Genomic DNA, 13,571 nt, shown 5'->3' on the forward strand with positions numbered 1-13,571 from the left:
CCCCCCTCTTCCCATTTTTCATTCTTCATTTTCCCTAAACCCTAAAAACATCCGCCCCCTCTTCTCCAAACGACCCCAAGCTCCAGCTCCCATGGCTGACCCCAACCTCCAGCTCCTTCGTCGTCCATGGCTGTTCTTCCTCGTCTTCTTCGAACCAACAGCCCAGCCTCCATAACCACCAGCGACGCAGCCAACCAGACGATGCCATGGCTTCTTCTTCTTCTTCTTCTTCTTCGTCGGTCTGCTCAACGCGCACACATATAGCCTCACGTCCAAACGACCCCTCCAGTCGCCGGAAAAACCAGTACGACGCCTCCCTCACGTCCAAACAACCATAGCTGCTTCGTCATTCATCGAACACCAAACGCAGCTGCTTCCTTCTTCAGCCCATCGCACAGCCTCGCAAACACCATTTCCGTCCAGTTTCATCGTCAAACGACCACCCCTGGAAACTCAGCTGCTATCTCATTGTTCTTCAGGTTCAATCCGTCGAGATCGTCGTTTGTCGTTCTGAGTTCGTCGAGGTTAAAAGAGAAGGTGGGTTTTCGTTGAGTCGAGATCCGGTACGTCGAGGTTGCTGTCCGAGTTTCTATTCCGTTGCAGTCATTTCCGGTTAGTTGGTTTAAGTTTCATTTCTGTCCGTATTTTGTTTGATATTCTCGGATCTAAAATCAGTATATGTTTGATTCTTTTCTTGTTTGTTGTTTGTCATTTCTTGATTATTTATTCAGTTTGTTTTTATTCATTTGTTCTTGTTTAGTTTTAATATAGAAGTGTGTTAGTTTAATCACTTGAATCCTTTATCTTGGTTGTAATGTTGTTAGATTTAATTTGAAGTTCAATTGATTATTGAGTTTAGTGATTTGAATCTACTTGTTTGTTATGTTCAATTTGTTACTGTTATTGAATCTGAAAGTATGTTTGTTGTTAAAAATGTTGTTCAGTCAAAATGATTTCAGTTGTTTCTTTATTGTTCATCATATGGTTTGGTTCCCTGAATCCTTAGTCTTTGTTTTGATGATATTTGACATAATCTGAGTTTCTAGCGTAAATTTGTTGATGAAATTTGATTAGGAATTGGTTATAGCTGCTGTATTTTGGTTAATTGATTAGGTGAATTGGTTATAGCTGATGGGGGTAGAATGGTAAATTGCAGTATTTTCAGGGGTAGAATGGTAATTTCAGTAGTTTCAGGGGCATTTTCGGGATTTTAAGTTTTAAAAAATGATTAATTTGAGTGTTCTGTCCACTAAGTACTAATAATATTAAATTGATACATTTTTTAATACATGGTGGGGGACAAGACAAGTGGTAGTGAGAATTAATATATTTGTTTAATATAGTGGGAGACAAAGCATGCGGTGGTGGGGAATGAGAGAATTAAATAAAGAAAAGATATGTGTTAGTGGGAATTAATATTTTTTTAATATAGTGGGGGACAAAATATTAAGTAGTGGGATTCAAAATGGGGATGGGTAGAAGATGGTGAGAATTAATTTGAGTGCTTCAAGTTTGGCTATAAATAAGGGGGTTGACACAAGTTAAGGGAGCAGATTTTGAAGGGTAAAACATTAACTGGTCTTTCAATTTAAGTTTTAAAAAAAGGTGAGTAACTTAAGAAATAAAAACTGAAAGAGTGAGGTCTTGCTTTGACTACTGAAAATCAGAATTAGCGTTTTTTTGTTTTTGAATTGAAGTTCTGAGTTTCTTTCCTTAAGAGTCTGAAAGACAGAGAGTCAGAAATCGATTGTCCTATTGCATTTCTGGTTCACTTTGTTTCTGCCCGTTGATTGTTGTTGGTGTTACTGGGATTTCATTTGGTTTGTTCCTTGAGTTTGGTTGGTTATTTGTTATTGTTTCATTGGGGTGTTGCTGAAATTCTGCTGGTTTTATTAAACACTGTTACTGGGTTGTTCTATTTCCGTTACTGGTGTTGTTGCTACTGCTCCTGCTGATCCTTTTCTTCCTTTTCCTTGTGGTCCCTTTCCAGGTACACATTTCTGAGATTAGTACTGATGTGACTTCAAACTGCAAAAATGCTAAATTAAAAGGCTTAACTATTAAAGTGTGTTCAATTAATATATTAGAATGTACATTAGGAAATATTGTATATGTTTAAGCTCATCTTAAACATGTATTTACATTGTACAACTATACTGAAAATTGGACTGTGCTTAGAACTATTCTAAGTAGTTTGAATTGTTTTCTATATGCCTATGGGTACATGAATTGATAGATAGTCATTATTGGAGATTATTTTGATTTAAGAAGTATAACTCTAAATTCATGCAAACTGGAATAGAAATGAGTCAAAGCTTGTGAATTTTTAATCATGTTAGTAATGGAGATCTGTAAATATTAGACAGAATAAAAAATGGCCAATAATCTCGTATAATTAGTAGGCCCACTATATTTTAAGTTAGGATCGTAGTAGTAATTGCTAAGATCATTAATCCAATAGGCATGAGTTGAGTTCAAACAAGACGAATTAACGATTAAGTTTGACAAACTTTCGAATAAGCATTAGTGATTAAGGTTAATTCCAGTTTCAAATAGTTATAAACAATTAATTCCAACGGTTTAATTCATCTAACAATGTGGGTTTAAATTAGTTAGAGGATAATTAGTTTATTTTGGTAATATTATTTGTAAATTCCGTATTCTATTTATAATTTCAATTTTAGTAATATTCAATTACAGAATAAGGCATGACACAATCTCCCTTTGTCTCGATTGTAATTTTCAGTTTGCATTTGTCTTAATCCGATAAATAAGTAGCGGCCTTTTCAAGCATGTAATTAATTAGAATTTTTTTCTTTTTTAGAGACGAACTTAATAAAAATGTAGTCACTTTAGGATTGTCCTTTTAAAATAAATGAGATGAGCCTCGCCTAGCAAAATGCACAGATTGCGGGGCCCTCACAAATGAACGTATTAATTACTTAGAACTCGGGATCGGCCGCTTAGCGAACTTCGCGGCCTTTTCCCAAAACAACCGCGCGTTAGTCTCTTTAGGCGCGTACTTTAATAATTTACCTCCTTAAACTCGGGTGCACATTTATGTGACCCAAATCCAAATCTCAACAGAGTCGAGATGTGTCAACAACCACGGGTGCATTGATTGTGACGTGGTTCGAGATGCGTGTCCATGACGTTGCAAATTCCTTTAAAAAATAATGAATGAGACGAGCCTCGACAAACAAGAATACACAAATTGCGGGCCCCTCAACGGATAGTTATTTCGAATGCTTAGATTTCGAGACAGGTCGCATAGCAAACTTTACGACTTTTCTCAAAATAACAATGCGTTAGTCTTTGGGCGCGTATTTAATAATGTTATTTTCCTAAACTCGGGTGCACATTTATGTGACCCAAATCCAAATCTCAACGAAGTTGGAATGTATCAAAAATTGCGGGTACATTTATGTGGCGCAATTCGAGATGTATTCTCACGACGTTGCAATTCTTTGAATAAATAATAACAAAGCGGTAAACAGTTAAAATTTGAACGTAGGTTCATAATTGTATAAAATCAGATAATCAAGCCGAATATGACAGTTGAGCGATCGTTCTAGAACCACGGAACTCGGGAATGCCTAACACCTTCTCCCGGATTAACAGAATTCCTTATCCGGATTTCTGGTGCGCAGACTGTTAAACAGAGTCATTCTTTTCCTCGTTTCGGGATTCAACGGGTGACTTGGGACACCATAAATCTCCCAAGTGGCGACTCTGAAATAAATAAATAAATCCCATTTTGATTGTCCTTTAATTGGAAAAACTCCCTTCTGCGCCCCTTAGCGGGGGCACTGGTGAAAAAGGAGGTATGACAGTGTTAACTAATGAAAGAACGTTAATGTGTCCAAATGTGGGAATGTGTATAATGGCTAAAACCCTGCGTGGTAAGTAATGAAAGATGGTATTGTGAAATAACTTAAATGAGTTGAACGATTACGACAACACCTTGTACATGAATTACTGCTTGGTGACATCTATGGTGTCTTGGGCCCAAATGTATGAATTGTTGATATGAACTTATGCTTCCTTGAAATGATGATTCTTGTGATTAATATGCTTTAAACGTTGTTGGTTAAGTCTCGCGATATAATGGTGTAAGTAAATGGCAACAAACCAAGTGTGTGTGTGTGTGAATGTGTTCATGTGGTAAGAACTGTGTAACAAATGATGGAAAGAACTCGTAATTGATGCAATTGAAACAACTGTGGTAATATCATACGTGACTTGTTGCGGGCAATTATCGTTGTGACTTAAATTGTATACGGGCTGTTGCATATGATGGAAATGGTATTGATGTTATGAAATTTTTTTTGTGAATTATTGTTGTTGTCGTGTGAAATTTGATTGTCCGGTGGGATCGGGTTGCGCGCTGCAACACAAAGTTATAAGGTGTGGGTTGTGGTGATAAGGGTGGCCGAGGTAATAAGGGTGGAAAAGTGATCGAAATCACTATTGAAATGAAAATATGTGAAAGTTGTGAAACCATTGATGTGATGAAATAATGTTGAAAGGGGAAAATGAGAGATTGTGGAACTTATTTGGCTTTAGTTGTTCCTTTCATGTGCATTGGATTGTTCATTCTATTACTGTTTGTTACCTGTGTATTTCTTGATTTTACTTGGGGTAAAGTTTGTTCATACATACCAGTACAATTCAAATGTACTGACATCCCTTTTGCCGGGGGCGCTACATTCGTGTTATGATTGTAGGTGGTTCTATAACAGGTACTCCAGTCCACCGACAGTAGCACTCCTTCACTCTCCGTCATCTATATTGGTGAGCCCCTTTTTCCTCTCGGGGCCTTGCATGGCTTATGCCGCTTTTCCCTCACGGCAATCTTATTTTAGTATTTGCGTAAGGTATAGCCGGAGCCTTGTTACCGGCAAGTATTGTAACACTCTTTTGTATCCCTAGAGGCTCCGTAGACAGGAAATGTGGGTTATGCACTTATGTATTTTGTATTTGCGCAGTGTAACATGTAAACCACGCTAAGTAACTATGTATGTTATGTAAATCTTGTAAGAATGTGTTCAAATTTACAAATGGATATTTTACTTGGTTGACGGATAAAGGAAAATGCGGGGTAACACGTGGGATAGGAAAGGCACCCAGGTACGCTTGACTGGGGCTACCCGGTCAAGCACTGGTCGCGCCCCTCGGTTTTGGGACGTGACAAACTTGATATCTGTAAAATGAAAAAAAACTGAAAAAATATATTTTGTAGAGGGCTACAATCAAGCCCATGACATAAGGGTCATGGCCACCACTCAACCTACCATTTAACTAGTGCACCATCCTTTACCTTTGTTGCCCACTTTGTTGGTTAAGTACACTTGAAGCACATAACGCATGCCTTCCATGCGCTATGTGACCCCTCCCCCCACCCACCCACATAGTGCATTATCATTAACCGGGAGCGTTATCAAAAAGAAGAAGAAAGAACGGGCGGCGATCATTAACCTGGAGCGTTATCAAAAAGTCATATAGCGCATTGCATGTATGCGCTATATGTCTTTGTGTTCTTTTTTTATTTATTTATATATATTAGTTTGCTTCTTCCAGTTATTTTTTCCCTTACTTTGGTTTTAGACTGAGGCCACTGTTACTGAAGGTGCTTGTTCCATCTCAATTTCGTACAACACATTATTTTATTTTGGAATGTTTGAAATTGTTTGACACAATTTTATATGCAACTTTCATAACTTTTAAATTTTGATCATTGATGTGATTTTTACCTTATAAACTGACTTTTTAGTCATTACTTCATATTCTTCCTATCCTTTCTTCTTTTTTTTCTCTCTCTCTATATATGATCCAGAGAAGTAAGGATTATTATTCTTGTTTTTAACTTGCTCTTTTGTGGTATTGACGGATAAAAATTTTAGATCTATATATACATATACATATATTGTGATCCTTACTAATCTACACTGTAAGTTGTTATGTTAAGGAAAAATTACTAGACATTCCCAAAAAGGTAATTAGTAGGCTTCAGATGGTTATTTATAACTATTGGGTCATCTAATTGTTGATAACTAATTTTTTCCTATGTATTTCTTTTACATGCAAATACTTTCAAATATCATATACATACATATATAAGTATGCCCAAGTGTTTTAGTATTTTTTCAATTTTTAAAAGATTTTTAAATTGATTTATTGCTCAATAATTATTCCCAAAATTATCACTTTGGTGAATAACTTATCTTATTCTTATATTTATACCAAAATATAGGTAGGTTACTTTTCATATATTTTTACAAATTAATTTGGTATTTTAAAATCTAAATTGCATATAATTGCAATTTTAGCCTGCTTTAAGATTTAATAGCATTTTATAATTATGAAACTGGTTCCAATATTTTTAAATTAATATTTATATACTATTAACGGATCCAGTGCTTTTAATTTGCTTTCAAAATCATTTTTTACTATTTTTATAAAATAAAAAGGGAAAACTGGCTATTTAAATTTTGGCCTCAGTTCGTTTCAATTGTAGCCCCATTACATTTCGATTTTAGCCTAAAATTGACCCAATTTCAAACTCAAATTCGGACTAGCCCAATTCCTTTTGACCCAACCCCTAACCCAACTCAAACGACCCAACCCGGTTCCCCATCTACCTTCTTAAATCTAGGCCGTTGATCATTCGGATCAACGACCACTATTCGCCCTACCATAATTAAACACAGGTGACTACCCTAATCCCTTATTCTCACCTGGCCCGCCGCCTTTGAATCCCAAACCCTCTCAAATCCTCTCAAAAACTCTCCGAAACCCTAGCCTCCTCTTACCCCATTTTCAACCACCGGTCACCGGAATCCATGGCTTCTCAGGCCATGGATAGTTGGTACTCACCTATCTTCACCAATAATCTAGGGTTGTTCGAAGCTTCGAGGCCTGACCTCGACGATTCCCTCTCCGATCTTCTCAGACCTTTGATTTCATGGCTCCTCCGGCCATGCTCCGGCATATTCAAGACTCAGGAGCCTGATTCTTGACCTCTCCGACTCAAGATCGGACATGTTTTCAAGCCTTTCTTATTTCTAGGGTTTCTCCGAAACCCTAAGCTATTCAAGGTCCTTTTACCGTTATTTGCTTAGATCTATACTGTATCTATGCTTTTCTTGCCATCTAAAGTGTTTTCCCCAAAAGTTTCTTTTCAAAATCGTTTCTCTTTGATTTTAGGGTTTCTGAAAGGATTTTTTAGGAAAAACCTTTCTGATTTTTCTTCTTCTTTACTTTATGTGTGTTTGTCCATACCCTGCTGGTGTGATTACTCTTTATTATGCATGTACTTCTTCTACCTTTTCTTTTCTGCTATGCATGTTACTCCTGTTAATCCCTGCTTAGTTTTCTTTACTCTTTTACTATGTGTGTTTACCGTTACGTTATTTGATCTTGTTTACTGGACTCTGTTCATGTTCTTACATGTTTCATCTACTTGTGTTCACGTTTGTATTATCTCCTTCTTCTGAACTTGTTTAGCTTCCGAGATTTCTCAAATATGTTCTTCATGATTTTTTCTTCCTTTGTCATTCAAACATGCTATCATATCTGTTTTGTTGAGACTCTGAAACAAATGACTTGCTTTCTCACTTCCATGTCTGATTCAATTTTGAAACCCTAGGATTTGGGGGGTTTCCTTTGACGATTTTGATTTTTGTGTTCGAGTTAAGGCTCCACTTTGGGACCCTGAACTCTCAGACTCACTATGAGTCTGCAAATTGAACCTGTATCTTTTTGCTTATGATTCTGAACTTCTCTTCGATTAAACTCTCTTCTAAATAATTTGACAGCCTCTTCTTGATTCACATATTTGTGTGCTTTATATATGAGAACTCTTCTTTCAAAAGGTTTTGCCAACTACTAATTGATTCCGAATTCCTTTAATGGTGTTTACTTGATTGTTACTGATTTTCCCTAATTGAACCTTTCTTTACCCTTTTTCTGACTTGGTTCATTCGAACAAAGCTTGCAGCTTTGATTTTACTAACTGTTTGATTGATTCCCTTTCCTTATTTTTAACAAACCATGTACCATTGGACTTTTGCCTTAAATAAACCCTGCGTATTTACCCTTATTATGTTACTTTGGAAAAGGTTTTAATCAAATTCTTTCCTTAATTGTCTTATGCCCGTTCGAAATCAAAATCCCTTAACCAAAGGGAGACTTTATGTGATTGATTGCAAACTATTTTCTTACCTTTTCTTACTTGTTTTCTGCACTATAAAAGGGGACTACCCTTCTGCACTTGAACACACTTTGAATTGCATACTCTTACACACACACACACTCTCAATTACAATACTCTTTCAATTCCCTACTCTCTTCTGAGATCTTTTGTACTGCTTGCTTGCAATTTAGCTTACAAGACTTCTGCTTTCACTTATTTGTTTCCCTGAAACTGGTATGTCCTAATTTTGATTCCAGCATCATCCCTATGTGTTTACTTTACAGTTGCTACACTCTTGGCTACTTTCCTGTTCATGTTCTGTATTGAATATGCTACTTTCTCTTTGCATATGTTGTTTGTTGTGAATTCCCCATACCCCTACTCCATTCTATGTGTTTGAGTTAAGGTTTATGGCCTGGCAGTATCCAAATTGCTGCTCAGGTCTGAACCTGATCCTCAATGGATCTTAACTCCCAAAATGTGGCCTAGTAGACTGGTTAGGGTGTGCCAGCACTCCTTATTGTTGGGTATGACCACCAGTTTACGCAAGACTTCCCCTAATTCCCCTCTATTGCACTTGCACTTACTCCTAGCCTCTAAGTTCCGCCCCCCTCCTATGAGCCTTGCCTTGGGACTTTGAGTTCCCTCTGAGCTTGGACATTTAAGGGCTGGCCCTTCCACACTGCACTATAATCTAATTCTGCAATAATATTTGGGGGTGTAAGCATTGCATGGAGTTCTTGACGCTCCTTGGAACTTTGACACATCCCAAATAAGATAAAGGCTTTGGAAATCTGATCTTTGGAAGTTGGTTTATTTCATATTTCAGACCCAGGGTTTGAATTAGGCTCTCCTTGGTTGGAATCTTTAATTTCTGATATATTTCTTATCTTTTTCTTATTCATTCTGGTATGTAATAATCTTGTAATAAACTGTTGGGGTGTTAGTGAAAAAGGGAGGGTCAGTCCTGCATGCAAAAGGGTAGATACCATGTTCATAGGGAATTACTATACTTCTGAAATTCTGCATCTCATGTAGATACCATGTTCATAGGGAATTACTATACTTCTGAAATTCTGCATCTCATGTAGATACCATGTTCATAGGGAATTCCTATACTTCTGAAATTCTGCATTTCATGTAAATACCATGTTCATAGGTTTTTCTGCACTTCATATAGATACTATGTCTATAAGTCGTTTTTGAAATTCTGCATATCATATAGGTAATATGCCTATAGGACTTCCTGCATTTTGCATATGCATCTGTCACTAGGCAAACCTGTTTATAAGATTTAAATAACTAACTGCATATAGATGACCTGCCTATAGGATTTCTGCATGACAATAACAACGCTTAAAATCAGTAACGCCTAGAAAGCATGCCTACAGGAGCTATCAACCAAACCTGAATCGTCAACTCGCTTATAAGCCTAAAATCAGTAGCAATAATGCTTAACGCCTGCAGATCTTATGTCCTTGTAATTGACAATTCTTTTTTCTACAATCAGTTTACTTCTTTATTTCTGAACTAATAGATATCATGCCTATAGGTTCCGTTTAACACCTAGGCAAGCTTTAGGGTAAAAACTATAATTGCACCAGTCATTGATAATTACAACCAGCAGGCAGGCCTAATTCGGACTTCTTATCTGAAAAATATGTGATAAATCAGCCTGCCTTAATGTTTAAGTTTAATTCAGACCTAATCAGTACGTGTAAGACATGCTAAACTATATGATTTTCTCTGATTTAAGGAGGTTTATTTGAGCCATATCTGCTTACTTGCTTTCCCAATACTTGATGTATATGTTTTGAATGTCGCCTTAGAATTTTATCCTTTTAAAAAACTGCAAAAGCCCCAGCTCCCCCCCTTTAGGATTAGTAGTCCCATATGCCTCCGGGACTGATAGGATTTGGACGAGTAATAGCATGCAATAAGTAACGATACTATTCAGCACTTTAATACCTTAACGGGGTGTGAAGGGTAGATATGGAGATGATGACCGATGCGCTAATATCACGTGCGACCCCTCTTTTTGAGGAGTGATTGCTGGGTATTGCATTGAAGTGATCCATATTAATCGTAAACCTAGGACCCCCTCTCCTTATTTGCTTTCATCTCTTCTCGTGAAACCATTCAAATCTTTTTTTCATAAATTTCTGTTCTCTCTACTTACCTTCAAAAGTTTTCAACCTAATTGCAATGTTGTATGCAAGTCCTTATTTGAGCCTTGACTGTTTACTTGTAAAGTCACAATTGTAACTTGGCCGGGACCACACTAGTGGATCTTGAGGGGTGCCTAACACCTTCCTCTCGAGATAATTTCTAGCCCTTACCCGAACTCTGGTTTTTTTCCAACTCAAACCTTTCTTAAAGTGTCCTAATGCACTATAATCATTAGGTGGCGACTCTTCAAAATTCCAAAACCCAATTCTCGAAAGGGAAAGAGTTGTCATCCCAATGTTGTATACCCGATTTCGACCCATAGAAAAAGGGGGCGTCGACACTAATAAGAAGAACTTATTAGAAAATGATCAGATTTGGCTATTATGTATAAAAGAAACCATGTATCCATTTATTTAACTTCTAGATCAAATTTTTATGTGTAATATTAAGTTAGGAACTTAAATATTTTGAGCCGAGAATAGGAAGCATTTAAGTTATTATTGTACTTTTTCCAACTAGTTACTTGGAGGACTAACTATGGCATTCTTCCACCCTTTCTTTTCCTCTTCCAAAAACTCCTTTCCTTCTCCAGCTTCTTCTTCTTCCTCCTCATCTAATTCTAAGCTCAAAGAAGAGATTAGCTTTTTTGATTAGTAGAAATCAATTGATGACTAGAAAATCCCTAAACATTCTTAGTCCATTATTTACAAGTCTTCAAGATGGCTCTTAACCAATGATTATCATAGTTCAACCATCAAGCTAACCATTCCTCTTGAGTCAGATCGTGAGGACATTAGACTTTTAAACCCTAAGTCTATAGAGAAATATAGACGAAAATACAACTATCTCCATTTTGGTTTAGTTCAAATTGTAGCTACACCACTTTTTCAGAGAAGGTCTAGACAAATCTCTGCTCCTCTGTCTTAGAGATTCTAGATATCTAGACTTTAATGATTCCCACTTAGGAATGGTAGAAATCAGCCAATTATAAGACCAAACTGGGATCCCTTCCAGAAGCCATTATTTATAGAATTCAATATAAGGTAATGAGTTCAGCCTTTAATACTAGAGCTATGAAAATCCTCCATAAGGGTGAAATTGTTCTTTTCCAAATAGATTTACATAGGTCTCATTTGTCAATTCCAAAACCCATTTCCAGGAGCCAAGTCTCTCTGCACAGAACTGGTTGTTGCAAGATACTACTCCAGCTGAGAAGCCAAGAAAAACTAATATCTCTCAAATTCAGTAGTATTCTAGCGAATCTGTAGCCATTTCCTTCCGAATATCCCTTAGTCAAAGAGTCCCTACCTCTTTGTTGCTCCCAATTACACACACAAGTATACATGATCAACAAGTAATATAGTGATGAACAGAGTGTCAAACCCACACAGACTTGTTATCAACTACCTATTAATTCAACTAGAATTATTATCAAATCAAGTCGAGCAAATGGTTGAGTGTTGTTATTATCAACTAAGACGAATAATTAAAAACAGAGATCTAGACTAGCACAACAGAGAATTTGTTGTTGAAGTTGCTTCAATAGAGATAAACATTCGAAGGTTGTAATCAATTCACTAGTCCTATTGAGTTTTAGTTAATTCCCCTTTAATGCAATTCGCTTATACCTGCTAATTTACCGGATTGTATTTACTTTTAATTCCCTTTTAATGCAATTCGCTTATACCTGCTAATATACCGAATTGTATTTACTTGTATTACTACTCGCCTTCTCAGGATAGATTAACTTCTATATTTCTATGAAATTAACCTACCAAGAACGTATTAAGATCACAATATTCAGTTATGCTATGTGAGTATTTATAATTCTGTCCTCACCACCTTAGAGTTAAGATCATACTCTCATCAATCCTTCTCTAATCTAAACCTAGTTTTATCAAGCATAATCTAGATATTTGCTAGAACTTGACCGTTGGTCAGACAATCAAGCAATTAAGCATACAATTGAAGAAACAATCATAGAATAGCAAATTATATTTACTGAGAAAATAATGTCAAACGTCAATATTTATGGATAATCATAACCCAAAACTAATGGGTTTTAGCCACACATGATAATTCTAATCAAATTCCCAAGTGTTTGAATAATTGAAAATACTAAGATGAATGAAAGAAAACTGATAATCCTTGTTACAAAGTGCTCCCCACGTGTAGTTATCTCCAAAAGTGGCGTGTCTCCCCCAAATTAGGTTTAGGATCCTTTTTATACGACTTAGGTCGTGTAGGGACGAAAAAATAAAGTCTTGGGTGAAATAGGTGATTTTTTGGACCTAGCGTCCAGGGCAGCGAGTCACGCTAGCCCTGCACTGGCCAGCTTTTTTACTTCATTCACGTCTGACTCCAGCGCCATAGGCAGTGCCTAGCGCTGGTCTACGCATAGGAAATTTCCTTGTGCCTGTTTCCATCTTATTTTGTTCTATCTCTTACCTTTTTCGTTCCAATTCGTTTCTTGTTGGATCCTACATATAACAACACCAAGAAATGTATTCGTAATTGCGAGAAATGTGTCGCATTTGTGACATTGGTGAATCTAAAGGTAACTTCCCAATTGCGAAGCATGGATCGCTTTTGCGGAAGCGGGGGTATTCGTATTTGCTAATGGTTTTGTCGCATTTGCGAAATCTCTGGATCAGGAGCTGGTTCGCAATTGTGAGTTGTTCACCCTTGCGATACCTCCAGCTGGGTAAAATATTGGTATTTCAGGACTTAGCTCATTTTATTTCATTTTTGAAAATTAGACTCCATAAAGGCAATTTTTGGAGAGTAATAACTTCATAGGTTAGTAACTTTAACTTATTTTCATTCAATATCCATTAATTTTTCATAAACTTCATTATCAAATTCATGGAGTAGAAATTGGGAGTTTTGGGTAGAAACTAGGAATTTTCGTAAAATTGAGATTTAGACCTCAAATTGGGGTCAGGTATCGAAACAAATCACATATTTGGATTCGGGGATGAATGGATAATCGTGATTTGGTCTTAATTAAGAATTTTAACCATGTGGACTTGGGTTGATTTTTTGTTATTTTTTTCCAATTATGTTAAAGAGCATACCTTTTTCGTACGAGGGTAGTTTCTAAAGCTTGTTTTGACTTGTTTCAATAATAATTGACTAGATTCAAGTGGTTTAGAGGCTTGTTCTAAAGGAAAAGCCGTGTTGAGTTGTTAATCTTGTTCCGGAAAGA

Source organism: Nicotiana sylvestris, chromosome 7 (genome assembly GCF_000393655.2).
Source record: "Nicotiana sylvestris chromosome 7, ASM39365v2, whole genome shotgun sequence".
NCBI lineage: Eukaryota > Viridiplantae > Streptophyta > Magnoliopsida > Solanales > Solanaceae > Nicotiana > Nicotiana sylvestris.